The sequence below is a fragment of the Psammomys obesus genome, unplaced genomic scaffold, assembly GCF_907164565.1.
Source record: "Psammomys obesus unplaced genomic scaffold, mPsaObe1.curated_primary_1811, whole genome shotgun sequence".
Taxonomy (NCBI): domain Eukaryota; kingdom Metazoa; phylum Chordata; class Mammalia; order Rodentia; family Muridae; genus Psammomys; species Psammomys obesus.
In genome coordinates this window covers 14,079,286-14,101,075 of record NW_026591086.1, presented here as the reverse complement: position 1 = coordinate 14,101,075, position 21,790 = coordinate 14,079,286, and the positions used below count along the sequence as shown (strand labels likewise).

General features: G+C 45.6%; 1 protein-coding gene across 3 annotated transcripts in view; it reads right to left on the bottom strand.

Annotated features, from left to right (window-relative positions):
* The window catches only part of Enox1 (ecto-NOX disulfide-thiol exchanger 1), a 557,275-nt gene extending 535,711 nt beyond the window's left edge, over positions 1-21,564 (bottom strand). For all 3 annotated transcript variants that reach the window (XM_055609746.1, XM_055609749.1, XM_055609750.1), the window contains exon 1: positions 21,454-21,564. The gene's annotated coding sequence lies outside the window, so the exon portion shown is untranslated. The remainder of the gene's footprint in view (positions 1-21,453) is intronic.
* Between the last annotated feature and the right edge of the window lie 226 nt (positions 21,565-21,790).

Genomic DNA, 21,790 nt, shown 5'->3' with positions numbered 1-21,790 from the left:
TGCAGGCATACAACAGCAATGACCATGACCTCACAGTTCAGCTGTAGGCAAGGGAAGACCAACAGTAAAAATTTCTCTCCAAACGCAGCTCTCCTTTCTTGACTGAGATTCTCTCATGACAAAGACAGAGACTGTTCTCTCATTTGGTCAAGGCCAAAGTCATGGGCCCTGAAGAGTTCCACCCACTGGAATAAACACATCACTCCAGCCATCACCCAGCCCCTCAGGCCCCAGGGCAATAGGGCAATGTGTGTGTCTTACACATCCATAAGATGAGCTTTAGTGCACTGACCTCTAAAATGCATACAGAAGAAGCAGTTGTGGGCTTGAAGCTCATGAGTATTCTCAGGCACCAACTAAAATTATGTTCCAGTCCCAACATTCCCATTTCTCGTTGGAGGAAAACAGACTTATTTTGTTTTTGTTTTTGTTTATGTGTGTATGTACGTGTTCATATAGAAGAGCATAGGTGTATGCGGTGGGCATGTGGAGGCCAAGATAGATGTCAAATGTCTTCCTCAATTACTGTTCACATTTTTTTTTTTGAGGCAGGATTTTTCATTGATCCTGGAGCTCAATGATTTGGCTAGGCTGGCTGGCCAATGAGCTCCAAGGATCCCTATATAAATCCTTACATCCAGTGCTGAGGTGACAGACACGTGATTCCAAGCCCAGCTTTTATATGGGTTCTCATGCTTGCATAGTGGGTTCTTCACTGAGGAGCCCTCCCCCGAGGCCACAAATAGACTCATTTTCTGAGTGAGTAGACACAGACAAGGTCAGGCTGTGGCTAATCAAAACCCCTGCAGAAGCTGAATGAACCTCATCAATGGACGGAAGAATGGAAACTGAGTCCTCACCAACACAAAGAAGATATTTCAGTGACAAGTCATCATAAGAGTGTTGGGCCATCAGCCGTATTCAACTCTTAGCTCACCCGTAGAGATTCATGCTTTCATGATGCCAAAATGAATGCCTCTCTTGAAAAAAAAAAAGTGCCCAATTGAAAATAACTCTCTAATCTGCATCCTTTCAACAGAACTGAAGTGCACTTCACCAGCACAGTGCTTGGGCATCTTGAATTAGCAGGGAACTATTTTTAACACATGAAGGATAAGATTTGAAATTAGTTTCACGGGGGAGTGAGAACCTTGGAGATTATTTACTTTGCCTTAATTACTCTGACTCACCATTAATTTAGCTTTCCTGGGGTACTAAATATTTCACGCTAGGATTTTGAGACTAAAGAGATGTGGGCACAAACTTGGAGCTTTAGGAGTCTGCACCAGCATCTTTGATACTGAGATAAGAGTGTACCCATTGGACACCAAAGACCACCCAAGGATGCGCTGCGCATTGGCAGGTTCTGTTGCAGTCCCCATGCTGTTTGGGATTGGAAGTGCTACCCTGAAGTGCGCAGGAAGCTCAACTTTATTCTGCATGTACTTTGATGCTTTTTGTTCAAGACAATAGCATCATCATCAGAGTTCACAGCTATCTCCGGCAACTGCCAGGAAGAGACAAGCAGCAAGTTGCCTCAAGCTTAGGATGGAAAAGTGTAGAGTGTACATTAAAGGACAGCTTCTAAGGATCAGCACCGTTGGCCCAGGGAGTGACTAAGAAGACACTAGAGCAAATGCTCTGTAATGGGTTCATTAGAGCGTCACTGGGAAAGAATGCACTCAGCTCCCACTGAAGCACTCAACGGTGCGCAGGGTCAGCCATAGACAGCTGGTTACTTGCCAAAGCTCTGCGCTCTCCTCCACGACTCGGGATCAGCTGTCCACTGGCCCATGCCACTGACACAGGCGGTGTGTGTGAGCAGCCAGCAGGAGCCTGTGGAAGGAGAGGCACTGGCTGCCAGATGCAATATGAGACTCCCTAGGACCACTCAATCTGCCAGCGCCCTCCAGCTCCACCTGGCATCCAGCAATTAGAGATGGAAGGGGCGAGGGAGCTGGGGCACGGCTCTCAGCCCATGCTGGCAAAGAACTCTTCCACATTCTAAATGTCAGAGGGCCTGCATGCGTTGTGAGACTCCGTGAAGCCATTATTCTCCTCCACCACCTCTGCAAAACCCCAGCTTTCTTTTCCTCTGTACGTGCATTTGCCTCCTATAATCTCGTCTTCATGTATAAGTTGTCCTTTTATTCTGTCTCCTTTTGATTGAGTTGTTTGATATATAAAGTCCATGTCATTCTAGCATACTTGATCCAATTAAAACAGCAGACAAGTTCAAAGACCTCTCAAACTCCGCCATTTTCTACCTTGTAATCAAATTTTCTGGCACAGAGGTGAGTGTGCTCCCATGATAAACCTTTCGAGTTTGGCAATTATTATCATTTCTTTAGCATATTTATAGATTTATAACACATGTACGTGTGTCACATCACCTTATCTTCTCTATTTGTATTCCTTGGCCTCTTCCCATTTGTTTCTTGCCTGTGAAAAGTCACAACTCACGGAGTCATTTCCTGCAGGCAAGCCCGTTCCCTTCGCTACTATTGAACTGACTTCCTTGTTTCCTGTGTATGTCACATACTTCATTTGAGCCTTTTGCACTAGCAAAGATTTTTAATAGCAATTCTCAAGTGGATCTCTTCACTGCCGCGTTTTTATTTTGAAGCTCAGTATTGCATGCTTTGCTCTGTCATCAGTTAAAATGAAAGAAAGCTAGTTGGATTAGTAGTCTCTATCTTAAAGTAAAAGGAGCATTGTGGCCACAGCACAGCAGAAGAAAGAACTCATATTCTTGCTCCCTCCAGCAATGACAGCAGACGTGTCTCTTAACTTCTCTGTGCCATGCTTTACTCTTAGCGACATCAACAATTGCTGCGCGGATTAAAAATGATATCCCATGCACACAACGTCTGAAAACACTCACAGACACTCACTACTGGGTCTGGAGAGACGCCTCAGCCTTTGAGAGCACTTGCTGCTCTTGCAGAGCACCCAGTTAGGTTACCAGCGCCCACCACCATCCGTAACTCCAGTTCCTGCACAAAGTAAAAATAAAGAAGAGGTTGGAAAATATTAATCATAGGCTGGGTTTCTCGCCCTCACTACTGAGGGGAATTGTGCTACGCTGGACACTGCAGGTCTGCACTGGGTTCCTAAGAGTGCATCCGCTTGGGAAGTTTCCCTGTTCCTTGCCTCAAAAGGGTGGCCTCCACAAGGCCTGGCCGCTATAGAAATCACCGATCACTAAGCTAAATTTTCCTTCAATAAATTCAACCACAAGATTTTTCAGCAAAAGTACAGTTGTGGGCACAGAGCAAAACATATGAGTGGCCATCAGCTCCCTGGACTGGCCATCATGCACCACTGGTCTTTTCTTGCACATACCGGATTGAAAAGGATGATGGTAACAGCTAGTACGAGCCAGTGTGTGCCACCAACCAGAGAAGGTGGACACCCAGAGGCTGCCAAACAGTTAACCTCGGGCTATCACCTACCAGAAATGACGTAGACCATAGCTGGTAGAACATATCACTTCTGTCTGCAGAGGCTATGGTCACCTTTGAGTGATTGTTTTCCTAAGAGGAACTGTGACATCTGAGATACTGCTTTAACTCTGAAGCTTCCACTTACAGATTCAGAAACTTGAAACAAAAGAAAAGAAGCAAACATTAAAAGGAAAAAAAAAAACTTACAGGAAGTTGAGGGATATCAGTACATTATTAGCAAAAGTATCATGCTACAAGTGAAATGGCTCATGGCTACTAGGAGTAAATTGGGCATACCTTTGGATCCAACATTTCCTCTAATAGTAATCTACCCAAGTTGTCATTACCATGTGAGTATCAAGAATATACTTTAAGTGCACTCAGAGCAGCCATGGTTTCTAGAATAAAAATTAGAAACTAACATCTGCCTTCAACACTGGAGGAAACTCCACCAGACACCATTAGCTACCAACTCTGCAAGACATCTCCCAGGCTTTTTGGAAAGTTAGTTTCTAGCTTGTGCAGTTGGATTGGGTTGGCATAAACTCCCCAAATCTGAGGCAAAGAGAAAATGGCGATGGCCTGGCTGCTGTGCTGTTGACACACTGCCACCATGACAAATACCTGAGGAAATCAACTTACAAGGGGGAAAGGTTTATTTTTCCTCATAGTTGCAGAAGTTTCAGTCTGTGGTTGACTGGCCACATAGTCGGTGGGCCTCTGAAGTGAGGCATCTTGGTGAAAAGCACCCAGCAGGAGATTTTTTTTTTGTACCACAGAGAAGCCAGAAGGCAGGGTGAGGATGAGGAAGGGTCATGGTCTTAACAGCACTTAGTCCCACCTCACAAAGGGTCCACCGTCCCAAGGGCACTACAGGGTAGGCGCTAAGTTTCAACACATGGACCTTTGAAGGACACTCAAAATCCAAATTACAATAGCAGAACTTTTCAATAGATTATCATTATTATGCCAGTTTGGCACAAGAATTGTTTCTTGCAACGAAAGGTATCCTAGTTAGGGTTACTTTTGCTGTGAGGAAGCACCATGACCAAAAACAAGTTGGGAAGGAAAGAGTTTATTTGGCTTATACTTGCCCATCACTGTTCATCATTGAAGGAAGTCGGGACAGGAACTCAGACAGGGCAGGAACCTGGACGCAGGAGCGGATGCAGGGCCATGGGGGGTACAACTTCCTGGCTTGCTTCCTGTGCTGAGCGTGCTTTTTTTATAGAATGCAGGACCACCTGACCAGGATAGCACCACCCACAATTGGCCGGGCCCATCAATCACTAATTAAGAAAATATATCCTGAGTGAGGTATCCCAGAAACAGAAAGACACACATGGCATACATACTCACTTACAAGTAGATATTAGCCATATAATATAGGATAATCATACTAAGATCTGTACACCTAAACAAGCTAAACAAGAAGGAGGACCGTGGGTAAGATGATCAATCCTCATTCAGAAAGGCAAACGGGATGGCCATAGGAAGAGGGAGAAAATAGGGAACAAGACAGGGGCCTACCACAGAGGGCCTCTGAAAGACTCTACCCAGCAGGGTATTAAAGCAGATGCTGAGACTCATAGTCAAACTTGGGCAGAGTGCAGGGAATATTATGAAAGAAAGGGAAGACAGAAAGACCTGTAGGGAACAGGAACTCCACAAGGAGAACCAAAAAATCTGGGCAAACGGGTCTTTTCTGAGACTGATACTCCAACCAAGGACCATGCATGGATATAACCTAAAACCCCTGCACAGATGTAGCCCATGGCAACTCAGTCTCCAAATGGGCCACCTAGTAAGAGGAGCAGGGGCTGTCTCTGACATGAACTCAGTGGCTGGCTCTTTGATCACCTTCCCTTGAGGGAGGGACAGCTTCACCAGGCCACAGAGGAAGAAAATGCAACCAGTCCTGAGGAGACCTAATAGGCTACAGTCAGACTGAAGGAGAGGAGAACCTCCCCTATCAGTGGACTAGAGGAGGGGGAATGGGAAGAAAAGGGGGAGGGAAGGCCGGGTTGGGAGGAGATGAAGAAGGCTACAGCTGGGATACAAAGTGAATAAATTATAATTAAGAAAAGAAAATACCCTAAGGGCTTGCCTACAAGCCCATTCTTATTGAGACATTTTTCTAAACTGAGGCTCCCTCCTCTCCAGTCACTATCTGTGTCAAATTGACCTAACACTAGCCAGCACAAAAGGCGTCCAATATTCAATCATTAAAAACATAAATCACATATTAGATTATATATACATATAGGTATATATTATACATATCATCTGAAGTGAAACAATGTCCACATTTTATTAGAAAAAGCCAGTAGGCTACAGACTAATATGTAAATCAAAATCCCATCTGTTTACACTATCTGTATGTAGTGTTTATATGAGAGCTCCCTCACATACCGCCCCACACACACAATCCCACCTGCCTCCACACAGCAGAGTCAGAGCATGCAGGAAAGAATGTTTCTAAAGTGTCAACAATGGTTGTCTCTGGGGTTTCTGAGGAGATTCTTCCTGCATCTTCTATAGTGTTTTATTTCATAAAGGCGTGCATTTTTTTGTGAGGAGAAATTTAGACTTAAAAATAACCTAGGTATTTACCGATTCTGCCTGTATTACAAAATAAATGAACAGCTTTGCCTCCAACATCTCTCTAAACTTAAATGTTCCGGGAGAGGAAAAATAACAAAGAAACTAGCCAGGCACTCAAAATATTATTCCATTAGAAAAGCCCATGATGAAGCGATGGAACCTCTTTCAGGGCTGGAAGAACACATCTTGAATATGGAGACATAGCCAGAGGTTTCTAAGTGTCTTTCTGTCTTTCCAGGAGACTGGAAATAGCACTGGTCAAAGGGAAGCGTCCTCCTTCAGAAACCGAGCATCACCTAACATAAGGATCCTCACATGGAAAGATGTGGCATACACAAAGCAATAAGACACTACATCAAAGAGACCAGGAACTATGGCGACCACTCAAAGCTGTGAAAGGCAGCTGGTTCCAGGTCAACACACAGGGCAGAGAAGGTTGGCTTCTCCCTGCGGGAGGCTGGATAGCCACACTCTTCTTTGGGTAGACCCCTAAGGTGCCCATAAGATGCGAATCTTTATCTGGCGCCTTCCCAAGGTAATGGCTTCAAGCAAACCGAGAGACTACATGCTCTCTGAGTTTCACTTCTAAAGTTATCACTGAGTATATTTGATATAAATTTGATATAAATTGTTGGGGAATGATTATTTCAAAGATCTGAATGGTCTAGACTGGGAAAATCCACTGAGGACAAACAGAAAACAGAAGTCAACAAAGCCATTGTGATTCTTCTCTTGGTGAATTTTACTATGGCTTGTACGGTCTCCAAAGAGCAGTCTCGAGAACCCCAGCTTCTAAGATCAGCTTATTGGTATGAACATTTCTCTAAAGTAATATGATTTTACAAGAATGAGGTAATAGTTTTACAAGTTTCCACCATTATTTCTTTTACGATAAACTGCCATACTGAGCTTATTCAGTCACCATTGCACTCTGGGAGAGTAATAGTGCTCCCAGAGGGTGGGAGTCAAAAACAAATTCTCCCCAACCGTTCATTTGTATTGCCTATTTAGCTCTGGGGTCAAGTTAAAGTGTACCCCCCCAAACACCATCCATCCCACGCAAAATTCTAGTATAGTTGAACTGTGCATTTATCTATTATAGACCCAGTACTGGTTAAATCCTGCTGAGATAGGCAGCTGACTCCTTTTAATCCTAAGTAAAGAATGAACAAGAAGAAAACAATGGCTGGACCCCAAGTCTTCAGTCCTTCTGCATCCGTAATCTGAGGTAGAGTCAAGGAGCTGTAGTTCTATGAAGCATTCCAGACAGGCCTGAGTAGGTTACAGAGCACACTTTGGGAAAGTGGCATTACAAGACTATTCAGTCGCTTACAGATCATCAGGCTTGATTGTGTGACTCTGTCTTGGACCATTGTACCATTGTACCATATGCTCATTATTCCTGTGCCTCGTTCAGGAGTCCATAATCCTTTACCCTTGGACTTGATAAATCATCTCCAAGTTGGTCCTTTTGCTACCAGTCTTCCCCTTCTGACCCCTTTATAAACTCACCACAGAGGTAATGTGTGCTAATTTTACTCCTCGGCAGTTCCCTTGAACTCCTCTAGCAACTCCACTTGAGTACAGGGATCCCATGTACAGAGAAAAACTGCTTCAGAAGTACATGCAGTATTTTCACAACTTTTATACATAGATACAAACACACACACAGATATACATAATATATATATATAATGTATTCACTCTAAATCCCAATCATAGCCTCATCCCTTCTCTCCTCCTGGACCCACCCTTTTTTCTTCTTCTCCCAATCCCCCATCCTCTCCCCTTCAGAAAAGAGAAGCCCCCTCCCACCTACCAATCCCAGTTGTATCAGGACTGAGTGGGTCCTCTACCTCGGTGCCCTGGCAAGGTAGCCCCACCAGGAGCAAGTGATCGAAAAGCATGCAAGAGAGTCCTTGTCAGAGACAGACCCCACTCCCCTTGCTAGAGGACCCATATGAGGACCAAGCTGTCCATCAGGTACCTACGTTAGGGGGCCTAGGTCTAGTCCATGTATGGTCTCTCAGTTGCTATTTCTGTCTCCACAAGCCTCCTGAGCCCAGGTTAGTTGGCTCTGTTGGTCTTCTTGCTTTCACAACCATTTAAGTGCACTAAATAAAACCTCACTGTTCATTTCCAAATGATTCATTCTATGTGCTATGAGTTTTACCTCAATTTAAAAATAAGGAAAGACGAAATCTTCTAAATAGCTCCCGAGCACAGTTAACGTAAGATTTAAGTTCATGCCACAGAGCAGAAGGTGTTCTCAATCTCACCAGCTTCGTTCCTACACACAGTTCCACCTTCACTATCTGCTGCCCAGCAATTCTGACTGGCCATGCTTTTAGTTTTCAAAAGCTAAGACCTTTCTGGGCATCACACCCAGGACTCCCCACCTGGATAATCCTAACCACCCTTCCAGCATTAATTTATAAATTACTCTCCCGTAGAAGGCTCCCCTGACCGTTGCACCCTCATTATACTCTTGCAGAGAAACCTGGTCTTTTCCAAGTACTTACCATGAGTCCAATTATATAATTATTTTGTGTTTATTTGCTTAATGTCATTTCCAGTAAGCTGTGGACTCCCAGAAAGCAAGGAACAATGATTATTTTGTTCACTACTGTGTTCTCGGCACAATGAATACCTATTCATTTGGCACAATGACCATCTAGCATGCTCTTCTCCAAAAATCATTAAATCTCTACTACAAAATGAATAGACAACTAGGTCACAATGCTGTGTGAGATGTAAAATAGATGGGTCAAAAATAATACTTTCAAGACAAGCTGTTAAGAATCAGCAACTTAGTGTTCGCTCAGCATTCAACAGTGGGGAATGCTTTGACGAACAGATAGAAACAGCAGACTCTCTGGCTTCCAAACACCTACTATGTGTTCTGTGTCGGAGCTGGGTGTCATAAACTTAGAAGTGTTCACTTGAAAACTCTGACCTCACACTGCTGCACATAGCTGTGTAACCAGGAAAGCGGAAGTACATCTCTGCTATCACTAGGTAAAAAGATTAGGCTTCTGGGGTGGAAGAGGCGGAACAACGCAAGAAACCATTATTTTCTCTCACATAGGCATGGCTCTCTCGAAGAAAGATGCATAGTGTCAACAGGGAAAAAAAAAGTAATCTGGACTCTGTCAGGTCTGAGATAAAACAGAAAGGGAAAGAGGAGAAAGTCACACCAGCTACAGTGTAATTGCTGCTTTGTTTCTCAACAGTTCCTTGTTGATTACAGGTGAGCGGGTGACTCGCCTCTTTCCAGCCCGGCACTTGTATTAACTAGAATCCTAATTTTCCCATGAAGCTGGAGTGTGTCTTAATTACTTGCCTTGAAGCTTATGCTCATCTGAAATAAGCTTATTTCTTTCCCATTGTCAACTCACCCAGAGCCACCTAATCCACAACCTACAGCCCGGCGCTCACCACTTCTTATCATTACAGGGAGCAGAGGCCAGCAAGGAGCCTTATGGGCAGGTCCCCAAAAGATCTGTCTGTTCATGTGCACCAACCCACAAAAACATTCCCGAGCCCGGTGCCTGCTGTGAAGCCAGAGGGACATATTCAATGGCTGGATGATCCAAAGGCATTCCTTCAATACTTAAATTATTTTACCAAGGCTTTGCACTTTTCCAGGCTCTGCATCTGTATGGCTGGTGACAATGCAGATGGCTGTTAATTCTAAGAATACACACCATGCAGGCTGCCACAGTCAGTGGGCCACTCTGGCACCTAAGGACAGAGCACTTCAGACGGCTCGTGTGCCCTCGAGAATCTTAGTTGAAGATATCTCTAATTTTTTTTTTAAACAAAAGGCTGCAGCACCTTTGGCTGGGAGCCCTAGAGAATAGACAAAGATGCTCAAGAACCATCTTTGGTGACAGCCAATAGGACTGCGTTTGGGGAGGAGGTGTGCCTGGGCAGTCACTATCAGGATGCCACCTATCAGGATGCCAAGACACTCTTCCGTGGCACCTTCCACGAGGTGGTGTGAGTACATTACAGTCCCAGCTCTGGTGGCTCCCTGACGTGCCTTTGAAACTTGCTTTATAGCTAACAAGGCTACCTGACTCTGGTTCCCTTCTTTCTCATGCAGGCTCATCAGCGTTCTCATTGCTGTGTTGGTTACAGAAATGCACACACATCTGTGGGAGGGAGGTGGGGGAGTCTGACAAAGCATACAAAAAGCACCCTGGTACAGACGAGTGCAATGCCAGAACATGGGAACCCAGACGCAGCAGAGGCATGACCCACAGGCCCAGGAACACTCTCGAGGGAGTCATGAAGCCAGTATGTTAATGTGCCAATGGTATTTCACAGACACGCTCTCATAAAGAACTACTGGCAGAAGGGAAAGTTAGCAGGGCCGGTGGTGGTGGCAGGAGACAGTAACAGACACGTTGGAAAGAAACTGCCAGAATGCCAAATCATTTGACAAAGGAAACCTGGTACTTGGGAACTAAGTACTGAAGTCAGACAAGGGATGGAAACTGTGAGGGACAGTGGCGTGATGACGAATGCAGGATTATCAGAATTACATCGTCCCCATGCTTTACAGAATGGAGGGATGTCTACCTAGGAAAACACAAAGATCTTTAAAGCTTTCCCGATGAGGAAACAATAGAAAATTGCTTATTGAGATGATAGGGGAATGGAGGGCTTCAAGCCATCAGCTCGAGGGTCTTTTTATTAATTCTTTACTATTTAAAACAATTCTTAAATTTAAATATATTTTGATCATGGTCTTCCCTTCCCAAGCTCCTCCAGACTCTCTCCCCTCCCTATCCATCCAACTTCAAGGTCTTTCTCAAAAAACAAAAATAAAATGGAACAACGACACCAACAAAAAAGAAAACACACAAAAGAAAAAAAAACTGTAACCAAATAAAAGCACATAAAGAACAAACAAACAAAAAACAAAGCAAAGAAACATGGAGTATACTATCTCCTGGTCAACTACTCCTGAACATGAGGCCTGCCCTGAAGTGGATGATACACCCAGTGTCAACCCATTGGAGAAAACAGATTTTTTCCCTCTTCCAACAGGTATAAATGACAGCTCAGTTGCTAACCTTTATCCTAGTGGCTAGGTTTTCTTTCATTCATTCATTCATTCATTCATTCATTCATTCATTCATTCATCTATTAAAAATATAGTAAAAAATGAAAAGCCATTATTACATCAACTTTGGGCAAGACAAACTACCAGAAGGAAAAGAGAATCCAATACCTACTCATTTGCACGCTCAGGGATCCCATATGTACACTGAACTGGAAGCTATAAGACAGACACAGAGGGCCTGGTGCGGGCCCTGTGCGTGGTGCTTCCATTGCTGTGAGTTCATGAGCTGTGCTCATGTTGATTTAGAGGGCCTTGCTCTCTTGCTGGCCTCCATCCCCTCTGACACTTACACTCTTTCTGCCTCCTCTTCTGCAGAGTCCTGAACTCTCAGGGGAGGAATTTGATAGAGACAACCCACTTAGGGCTGAGAGTTCTGAGGTCTCTCACTCTCTGTGCCGTGTCTAGGGGCAGTGGGTCTCTACATTTGCTCCCATCGGCTGCAGGAAGACGCTTCTCTGGCGATGGCTGAACGATGCGCCGAACTGGGTAGAGCGGAAAATCAGTAGGAGTCGTTTTATCACTACATTTCTTTTCCTTTTAGACTTGGATTATCTGGTTTGGCCCTGGGTCCCTGGGCTAACTAATTTTAGATTCTTGGTCACCCAAGTCAGGTATGGGTTCCCCGTGGAGCGGGCCTTAAGTCACCGCAATTATTGGGTGGTTCCTCCCACAAGCTTTGTGCCACCATTGTCTTCAGCAACTGGGCCTGATCCAGAGGTTCTTAAGAGCAGGAAGCTGTAGGGACCACAGCATAAGATGGAGGTCCCACAGCCTTGATCTGCATCACTAAGAAGCAGTGAGAATGAGAGAAGACACGTGGGAGTATGAGTGAGTTCGCAGAGGAGGTGGCCTGCCATGAGGGATGATGCCCAAAGCAAAGATAAACATGGGTTTGCCATTCTCACTACCGTTTCCCACCTGCTGCTGTGGAAGCTGAGGAAGGTCGTCTGCAGGAGTGAGCTCCTCCCTAAACAGAGAAGAGGAGGAAAGTACAAAGAGCACTGTACCCAGCTGAGGAGCGAAGGATAGAAAGCTAGGGAAAGAGCAGGCATCCTGATGGGTTTCCATGAGCAAGCTTCTATTATAAAACAAGCCATTTGGGGGCCACGCGCTGGTCACAGGAGCAAACAAAGCAACTGAAGCTGGCATTCCTGCCATGTTCAGCTGGCTCCTGTTGTCATTCTACAGAATCCCAGGGCAGGAAGACACCAGGAGAGCTTACTCTGTATTATCCATTCTTCAGTTATAATTTAGCCAGAACTAGTCCAGACAGGTGACTCTCTGAAACTCTAGAATGAAAAATAATCTGACTTTTAAAAATAAGTCCAGAGTCTCATGTCGTGATTCACACCTATAACCTCAACACTCGAGAGGCAGCGCCAGAAGGGTCTTGAATACTGAGGCCCGCCAGCCCCGTCTACCTAGCAATTTCCAGATCTTATCTTGAGCCAGTGACAAAGAGATGGGTATCATACAAGCATTTGTAAACAAGAAGACCTTGAGAAGTCTCAGTACAAGAGGATTACATTAACTCAACATCCTAGCTATAAGGCTATACTATATGCTCTGTTCTACGAGACTTTGTCCTTGCAGGATCTAGCTAAAGAGATACAGAAGATCTCCATATTGTTTCTTACATATTGTGTGAGCCCACCATTACCTAGAAGTGAAAAGTATAATTCAGTTCAAACTCTGTCCACATACGTACAACATCCTCCCTCGGCAAGGCCTCTTCCATTGCATTGTTTTTCTCCCATGCTGCCCCTGTCCTCCACAATGCTCACATGCATGGTATTTTTGCTGTCCTGACTCTTTGTTCTCCCTGATAATCATATACCAGCAAGCTCTTGGCTGACCCATTCTTTAGCTTTTCATAATTTAGTCTTTGTTTGTCATTGACTCAATGGCACTTTTAAAAAAATAGGATGGTGATAGGCTGCCCTTGTTTGATTATTCAGCTTCTGTCTTACCTCAGACAGAGCCAGAATATTAGCATTCACACAATACTAATTAGAAGGCGCCTTATCTTATTTCATATCATCTAACAAGCTCTAACTCGCTCATTTCATAATTAAGCATTTAATTCAAAAATAGTTCTCTTTATGGATTTCTGCTTTCTTTCTCTCAGTCTCTGTACCCCTTGATCTCCTTTGGGAGCTTGTGGACTAAAAAACTGGCAAGAGAAACTGCAGTCAGGAGCTGGGGATTACGACAGAACAAGAAGGAAAAAGCCAGCCCCACCTCAGCTACCATTCATTCACTTAGCTAAAATACCCGCTATCAGAGCAGCAGGGAAAACAATAGACATAAGTGCATGGAGTCTTGTCCCTCTCCTGGAAACTGATGGTGGATGAACATCACTTCCTGGCCACAAGCAAGGGAGAAAGAAAATCATTATCCATCACAATGTTAACATGCATCAAAGATCTCTCCAATTGTTCCCTATCACTCCCCAAATCCTTCCTGGAAAATATAATGTTCTTCCTTTAATGACTTGATGGTGAATTATTTATACGCTGTAATTTATCTTTTTGTCTTCTTTTATTTATTCCTGGATGGTGCAGTTTCCCTCTCAAGAACCTGGGTATGATTATAAGCTAGCAAGGGTCTGTTGACAGTCCAGGTCTGTCAAGTCTGATGAGCAGAGCAGAGGGACAGGGCAGGGTGGAAGACTGAACACACTCCCCTATGACCCTCGAGCATGGCAATGAGCTAATGGACCTGTAACGGGCATGTCCCAGGTGCCTGTGTTGTGCTCACTTTCCTGGGCTGCATTGCATTGAACTGCATCTCAAGTCCTTTCCTGCATCTCCATCCGCAGCCTAAGAGCTCATTGCTACCTTTGCATAAGTGCTTATCGCTGCTTGCCTGGGCAGAGCTACTTCCCAGCTGGTCTCCGTGCCCCCAATCCTTCTCCTATTAATCTATTCCCCACACATCTGCCAGAGTGATCTTTCTAAGCTCCAGAGCTGAAGTGCAATGCCCTCATTCATAACCTTCCGTAGCACTCTATCACCCAACACTGGGTCTCCCAACTTGCCTCATGACAAAAAAGAAATAAATACATAGAAAATACAGCAGGTTCCACTATCTCTTGTGTGGGACTCCACAGACGTAGGCCTTGGAACAGAATTTAAGTGCAAGCCATCTCTCTGGAAAGGAATCCCACGAAGAACTAGCAGGATGGCGGGCAGTGACACAGCCACCAGTCCCCAAGCTAATGCAGCCTCCCGGGGTTACTGAGGAGCAGTTTCAAGGTGGAACTTCCGGGAGATAAAACAGAGCATCCATCGTGGCTATGATGGTTATCATGGCCTAGGATACGACAAAGCTCAGTTCTGAGGAGGTCCATTCCAGAGGCTGCCTTACCAAACTATCCAACATATGAGAGGAAACAGCCCTGGGTAGAAAATAGGAGATATCTGCAGAAGAATTCTATAAACTAGTACTGGAACATGGAGTGTCTGACACCGAATATGAAGCTGACTCTGTCCACTCCCCCTGGACATGTCCCTACACATTCCCCACATGGTCTTGGTAGAACCTGCAAACAAGTCCTGTGACAAGCATATCATGAGAGGCCTCTGAACAGGCAGACTTGAGGTGGGCTGACAGATCTAACTGAAGTTCAAGACCTTTGGTGGACCGTGACCATTCCCCTGAAGAGCACAATGCATTTGTGCACTTTTCTACAAGTAAAAATGTTCTGTTCAAATAGCTGGAATGATGTATTAAGAATATAAACCCCGGGGCCAAATACAGCTCCATTCACATAGTAAATGCTCAGTAAATGTTTGTTGAAGAAATAATCGCAAAGAAGGCTTTGAAAGTGCCCCTAGAAGAAAAAGAAAAATTGGCTCTCAGCTGATAAAATAGTAAGTACCATTTCACTACTAGAACCAGACAACTGTATACTGATCACTGTATACAAAAGACAGGGATCCCTTTAGAAGGCATAGGTTGAAATCCACCATCTAACACTGTTTAGGACCAGAAGTGTTTTGAATTTTATTTGTGAATATTTATATACATATAATGAGAGGCCGTAAGGATGAGACCCAAACATAAAATTCAGTCATATTTTACATCCATGTACCTGCAGAAAACTTTACCCTGTATTTTCAGTACACCCACATTCTGACAGCCACCGATCCCCACCCCTATAACGTCGGCTGTGGAATTTTTTACTTGTGGACTCTAGGTTTTCCGATGAGGAATACTCCACCTATACTCTGGCCATCAGCTTATAGTAACAGAGACTTACTGATACGCAGAAATTCTATACAGGACACAAACAGCGAAGAAGTGGGAAAGTAAAGGTATGAGCAGTTAGACCTTACGCTCAGGTCTTCTATCGCACTCACCATCACCATCAGGATAAAGGTCTTTCTCACTGGCTATAAAACCTGGGCATCTGGTCAGCAATGGTGACTCATGACCTATCCCCTGTGTGCACAACAGCTTCTGAGGCCTTCTAGATGCACAAGGTGTCCCCTTGCAAATGAGGCCAAAGCAGAGGCTTCAGGCACTTGAAGTCACTAAAGACCTCATCCATGGCTATTTCCTCACCATTTGGGATGTTAGCCACCAACCATTGGCTGCATTCCAGTCTGGATAATTACATTGAAGCTCGCAAACTTCACCCTCCAGTGCCAACTAAATAAAGTATTCCTTCGAACTTAGAGCCATAACCTTTGTTATGCTGCTGCGGGCTCTTAAAGAGCTGCTCTATACGAGGGAGAGCTATATTTATGGAAAATCAATAATCTTGATGTGACTCTCCACACTGGAAGGAGGTATAGTCCAAAATACCACTGGCTCGGTTACTTATTTCGGATTTCTTTAAAATAAAAGCTATTAGTATGTGACAATAATGTCTTCTCCATACCCTAAACTTCTACTTTTCCCTTGGAGGAAGACTGAAATATTTGCATTATTACACAGAGAGAAAGGAAGACGGACTAACCCATCTCCCAGATGCCATTCTCTGCTGCATGTCCCGAACGCTGTTTCAGTTGGCTGTATTATCAAAATAACCGTAAAAACTTTAAAAAAAAAAAAAAAGATTAACTGTGATCCTTTCTGTGTAATCTCTGAGTATTTTTTTTTTCCTGCAAATATGACCACAAACAGATCTTCCTGTCAAATACTGGCTCTGCCCCAAAGAGTCTATAGACCTTTAACTTCATTTGCACAGAGATGTGCACAGAAGTGAAGACATATCTAAGAATGAGAAGAGGTGCTCGGCTGGCTAGCCCGGAGGGTGGCAACAGCAAGCTGCTTATGCATTTACCTGTTTGTTTTTGGTAATAACCCTGTTTGGGTGGGTGAGCATTTACAGATTCTAAGAGCAGAAGATGACATAAGGAAATCGAAACTGTAAACGTCTTTTATTTATACCATCTCTTTACCACATTAAAAAAAAAAAAGCAAACTGATTCTAACTGTATTCTATTACAAAGATATAAGCAGCGAAAGATAAAGGTGTTAAGGGCCAGGTATGATTTGTTTGTACCTATAAACACATTATCTTACATGAGAAAAATAGGAGAGGAAAACTAAATTCCAAGATTCCAGCAGATTAAAAGTATGACTACCAAATATTTAACATCATACTACGCAAACGCATTTAGAAATGGTTCAGAATTTTTTTCTTAAATAACTTTGAAATTAAGATTAATCTTTGAAGTTCCAAAACAAGTACCTGTCGAGGACAGACTACTCAGAAAATGGAAAATGTTTTGTGTTTTCATTTGGGTAAATCAGAGACGTTCACTTGGAATCTGCAAAGCTGCTATTCTGTTTGGAAATCTTCCTAGCTAGAACAAATTACTAGCAGGCTTCTAAAGCTAGGTTAAACACGCTGCAAATCAATTTATCTCCCCTACAAATCTGCTAAAGTGCATCTTTTCTGGCGAAAATGCCTCTTCAATGGTACTTAATACTGTCACTGCATTGCTCCCCCCAAATCAGTCCACTTTGGTCCCCCTACTGAAGGTATTGTACTAAAATGGCTGGCTCTTCTCATCAGGCAATGGGATTACAGAGTCTTTAGTGGCATAGAGAACCTCAGAATGTATCATGTGCACAGTGCACTTCCTAAGTTAGAAGAAATGCTAGAGTCATGCGCGCATAGACTAAGTTTGCCACCAATCCACCAATAACACGTCCGTGATCATTTCTGAGTTCGGGAACAATCTGGACTACAATTACAGAGACTTGCCTTCTACCAACACATAGGACCCCTGGAAAGAGGGCTTTGTTAGAACCCTGAAATGCATAGGATGCCGCACAGTCATTTCCACCTTCACTAACTGCCCCAGGGCACATACCATGTAGGCAAGGAAACCCCTGCAACTCATCAGCTACCTGTAATATCTGAACTCTTGGAGGAAGACAAACCGACCAACACAACCTTGAATCTCACCACTGTCCAAAATGTAGACACTGGGACTGTCAGGATAATGCAGGTGGTAGATGACTTGATGAGCAAGCATAAAGACCTGAATTTGTTGTGAAAATAATAATAATAATAATAATAATAATAATACACATATAATTTTTAAAAAGTGGCATTTCCTTGTAATCCCAGCACTGGCAGAATGGAGACAAGTGCATCCCTGGGGCTCTCGGGCCGGCTGATTCAGTCTAATCACAAGCCTGCGTCCAGCAAGAGACCCTGTCTCAGAAAATAAAGTGGAGCTTCCTTAGGTAGACGGAACAACATCCAAGTATGCCTGATAGTCTCTGGGGGGAGAATGAACCTGAACACAAAGGTGCACCCCCACACAAAAACATGTATAGGCACACACACACACACACACACACACACACGTGCTCACACAGAACAAGAGAGCACTAAAGATTATTCAAATCCATAAATAAAAAGTAAGGCATCGAGTTTGCAAGTGTTGGGAAAGAGATGTGTTCTTGGGACGGAACGCAGAATAAATTGTGCAGTGCCTCTCAGACCACAGTCTAGCCTAGCGTGTCCGTACTGATCTTTACTTGTAATTACTACTACCTTTCTAAGTATCCTGGTTTAATCTCAGCTACAAATTCCATGTAAATAAAGAAGAAAGAAATACTTTGGAGGAGAAAATCATCAAGTATTCCCCAGGGGAGCTATCCTGTGGGTTGTCAACAGGCTGTTGCATTCCCTCCTTGTGTCTCGGTAATGCTTAGAATTAAATGTTAAGCTAGAAATCATCGCTCTCTACTTTCCCTTTTAGCAGTAAAAGGCTGCCATCTATTTAGGTATCAGAGACCTAACTCAAGTTTTTACAGCATCCTAAGAGCTCCTGACAGTGGGAGAAATGTGCTTACAATATTTAATGATTCTAAAGGGAAGAACGGGAAGGGTCGAAACCACCGCCCATGATGGTTTTTCTGTTCATGCCAGGCTTAAGAGGGTAATAGGAATTAGCTGCTTCGTTTCACCCAACAATATCCACATAATTCTTATTATGACCAAAAAAATTCAAAATTATCTTAGTAACATTTTTTAACAAGAGATAGATAGGTTCACCTGTCTGAAATGAAACTTGTAGATGTGTCTCCTGGGGAGGGCTTCGATGCCTGAACTACAGGCTGAGTATATCAGGATGTGCAAGCAGCTGTCACTGCTTTGTTTTTTCATTCACAGTAGGTGGTTGCCAGGCAACAAAATACTATTGTCTGTTTCTGTGATCTATTGGCCAATTCTACTGGCGATAGTGCTTTTACAGCTTAAAACAGGGCCACCTTTCGGACAAGAAGAGATGAGCAAAAAAAATTCAGAGGCTGACAATAATGTATATATGAAGATGACTACACTGCACATGCCCTAAAATTACGTGTGTCGATTCATAAGAGTATGCAGGCGCAAGTATTTTGCACATATTCATATGTGTTTGTGCTTTCACGCACATCCTTTTCCAGCCAGTATACATGTAAATTCTGTAGGCCTGCAGCCAGCATCTAAATCCATGTGGGGAAAATCGGAGCATGAACTCGAGAAGTAAAAGCACAGTAAGAATCATTTTCTCAGCAACAGCAATGGCTTCAGATGTGTCAAACCCTGTCCCCTTGAATATGAAGACTTCCAGAGAGCAAAGCTCTCCTTTCCCACTTATGTAACGAAAAATGGGGAGGCTTTGTCATCGCCTTTGATTCATCTCGCCCATTAAGCACGCCGTTCTACTTAACATGTGCTACAAATGTGTTCAAAGACCATTCAACTGGTGTTGCTGTTTACACATAGCAATCTTTAAAATGTGTTCGTCTTAAAAATAATTGAATTGCTCTCCCTGGAATAGCCTCACAGGATTCTCGACTTTGTTCGGATACAAGTGGCTAGGGAATTACAGTCATGCTATGTTCCTCGTGCATATTTCACCAGCTTGCAAACAAAATAACACACAGTGTGCCCCACAGAAAATTCTCAACATTACCCTGCCTCCGTTGCCGCCTGCTTTGCATGGACAAGGTTACTGAAGATAAGAATCACAATATTCTTAGGATGTTCGGACAAAACATCAAAACAGCCTGAGGGAATTAAAGCTCGAAAATGCCAGAGGCAATGAGGCTTTGAAATGAAGAGAAATCAAAGTCATTTCTACGGGTTTTTTTTGTTTTTTTGGAACGCCGCTACACAATGTCAGGACAGTCTCTGGATTTCACACAATGCCCATCCGTCTTCTCTCACGATATCTCAAAAGCACTTTAACTAATGCTTCCCTCTAGAGGGATGAAATTCATTACCATTTGCAAATCTGCATATTACAAGAAAGCGGAATAATCAATATCCATTATGTGGGCAGACATTATTACTGTAAGTCTCCTATCAAGAGTGCAACGCCAGCAAAACAAAAGCGAAGTGTGTTAATCACGACCTAAGTACTAGACAAAATTACTACTTTTCCAGAGAGCGGTCTTCAGCAGGACGCAGCTGCGTCCCACTAGAGGCAGGGACTCCTTCACCTCTCACTCTACAAATGGCCCACCACTTCCCTCTTCTTTGGCTTCCTGAGCACCCGGGGCCTCTGCCATCAATCAATTTCCTTTCTTCTTCCCCCTTCTCCACCCACTTCAGAACCCTCAAGCACCATTCCTGACTCCCTCCAAAGGACCAAACTCAAATCCCGCAACCCAGTTTGCTCTCCTCTTGTTTCCTGCATCCTCCTAAAGCTACTTTAAAAAAAATAAAATCGCTACCACCGAACAAACATCATCTCAGCAAAATGTTTTTAAAAATTTAATGTTATAACAGTGGAAGACGGCGGAGGGGGTCGGGGGAGAAAGGTGCAGTCTGGAGGAATGAGGGTGGCCGGGTTCCACACACCGGGACGCCGGTGTCACGGGGCTGGGCTTCCCCACCTGTCGACCCCACTTCCCCCATGTGCTCGCCGCGGGATGACAACCACAACACTCCAGAAGCGCCCCCCTCCAAGGAGGCGGGGTTACGCCACCAGCCAATCGGAGCCCGCGATCCCGGGTGTCCAACCTATGGGGTGGCCGTGGCCGTGCAGGGGGAGGACACAGGGTGGTCCGGGAGGGGCCGCGTCCGTGGGAGGAGTGCACGTGTCCAGAGAGGCGGGGAACCCGCGGGTGTCCAGCTGCCCAGGCGCCGGCCCGGGGTCCGAGTCCAGCTGCCCGGTGCGGGGTCGGACTGGGCAGGGCAGGCGATCGCCCGCTGGGGGAAGAGCGGCCCGTGTGTCCGGTTCCGGGCGAAGGGGACAGACACAAATAACAACAATAGTATCTCGCTCAGATCGGGCGGGGAGGAAAGTTTCTGGCCCGCGCCGGAGTGGAGATCGCCACGGCGGGGAGATGCTATGCAAGACAGGAGTGGGAGGGGGGGGGACGGTGTGGAAAGAAGGGGACAGCCGGAGGCGCGGGCGGGACAGGGTCCCCGGTGCGGTCCCCGGGAGGCTGGCGGCGGGGTGCGCTGTCCAAGGTGCAGGGGAGGCGGTTGGTGCGTGGCCGGCGCGGACGCTGGCGGGCCCGCGGCGAACAGAGCGGAGAAGAGCTGCGTGGGGAGCCGGGCACCCCCGGCTCGGAAAAGTGCGGGAGCCCCGGGGAGCGGTGGGGAAGGGCGCCGGGGGACACCCCACACCGCCGCCTTTCAGCCTCACCTCCGGCTCCGCTCCCCTCCCCCCTCGCCCACTCCCCTCGGTGCCTGGTTCCCGGGCCGCGGCGGGGGCGGGACCGGGAACCCCCCACCCCCTCCCCCTGGGCTGCGAGTCCCGACGCCCCGGGGTGGATGCTGCGGGCCGCGGAGCCGCTTACCTGGGGCCGCGGTGCTGGCGGGGGAGGGGGGGGATTCGAGGCAAAGCGAGCGCCGGGCGCGGCGCGGCTCCTCCTCGCCCCGGCGTCTCCTTCCGATCGCGCTCCTGCCGGACTCCGTCCGGGGCGCGGAGCCTAGCGAGAGCCGGCTAGGCTGCAGCCGCCCGCTCGCGCCGCCGCCGCCGCCGCCGCCGCCGCTGCCGCAGACAGAGGACGCCCCGTGGCGGCTGGAAGCCTGTGCGAGTAGCAGCGCCCGGGAGAGTGGGATCTGCTCAGGGGCGCTGGAGACTCCGAGGCTCGGGGCGCGCGGGCGTGCGCACGCGCGCCTGCCAGTGTGAGT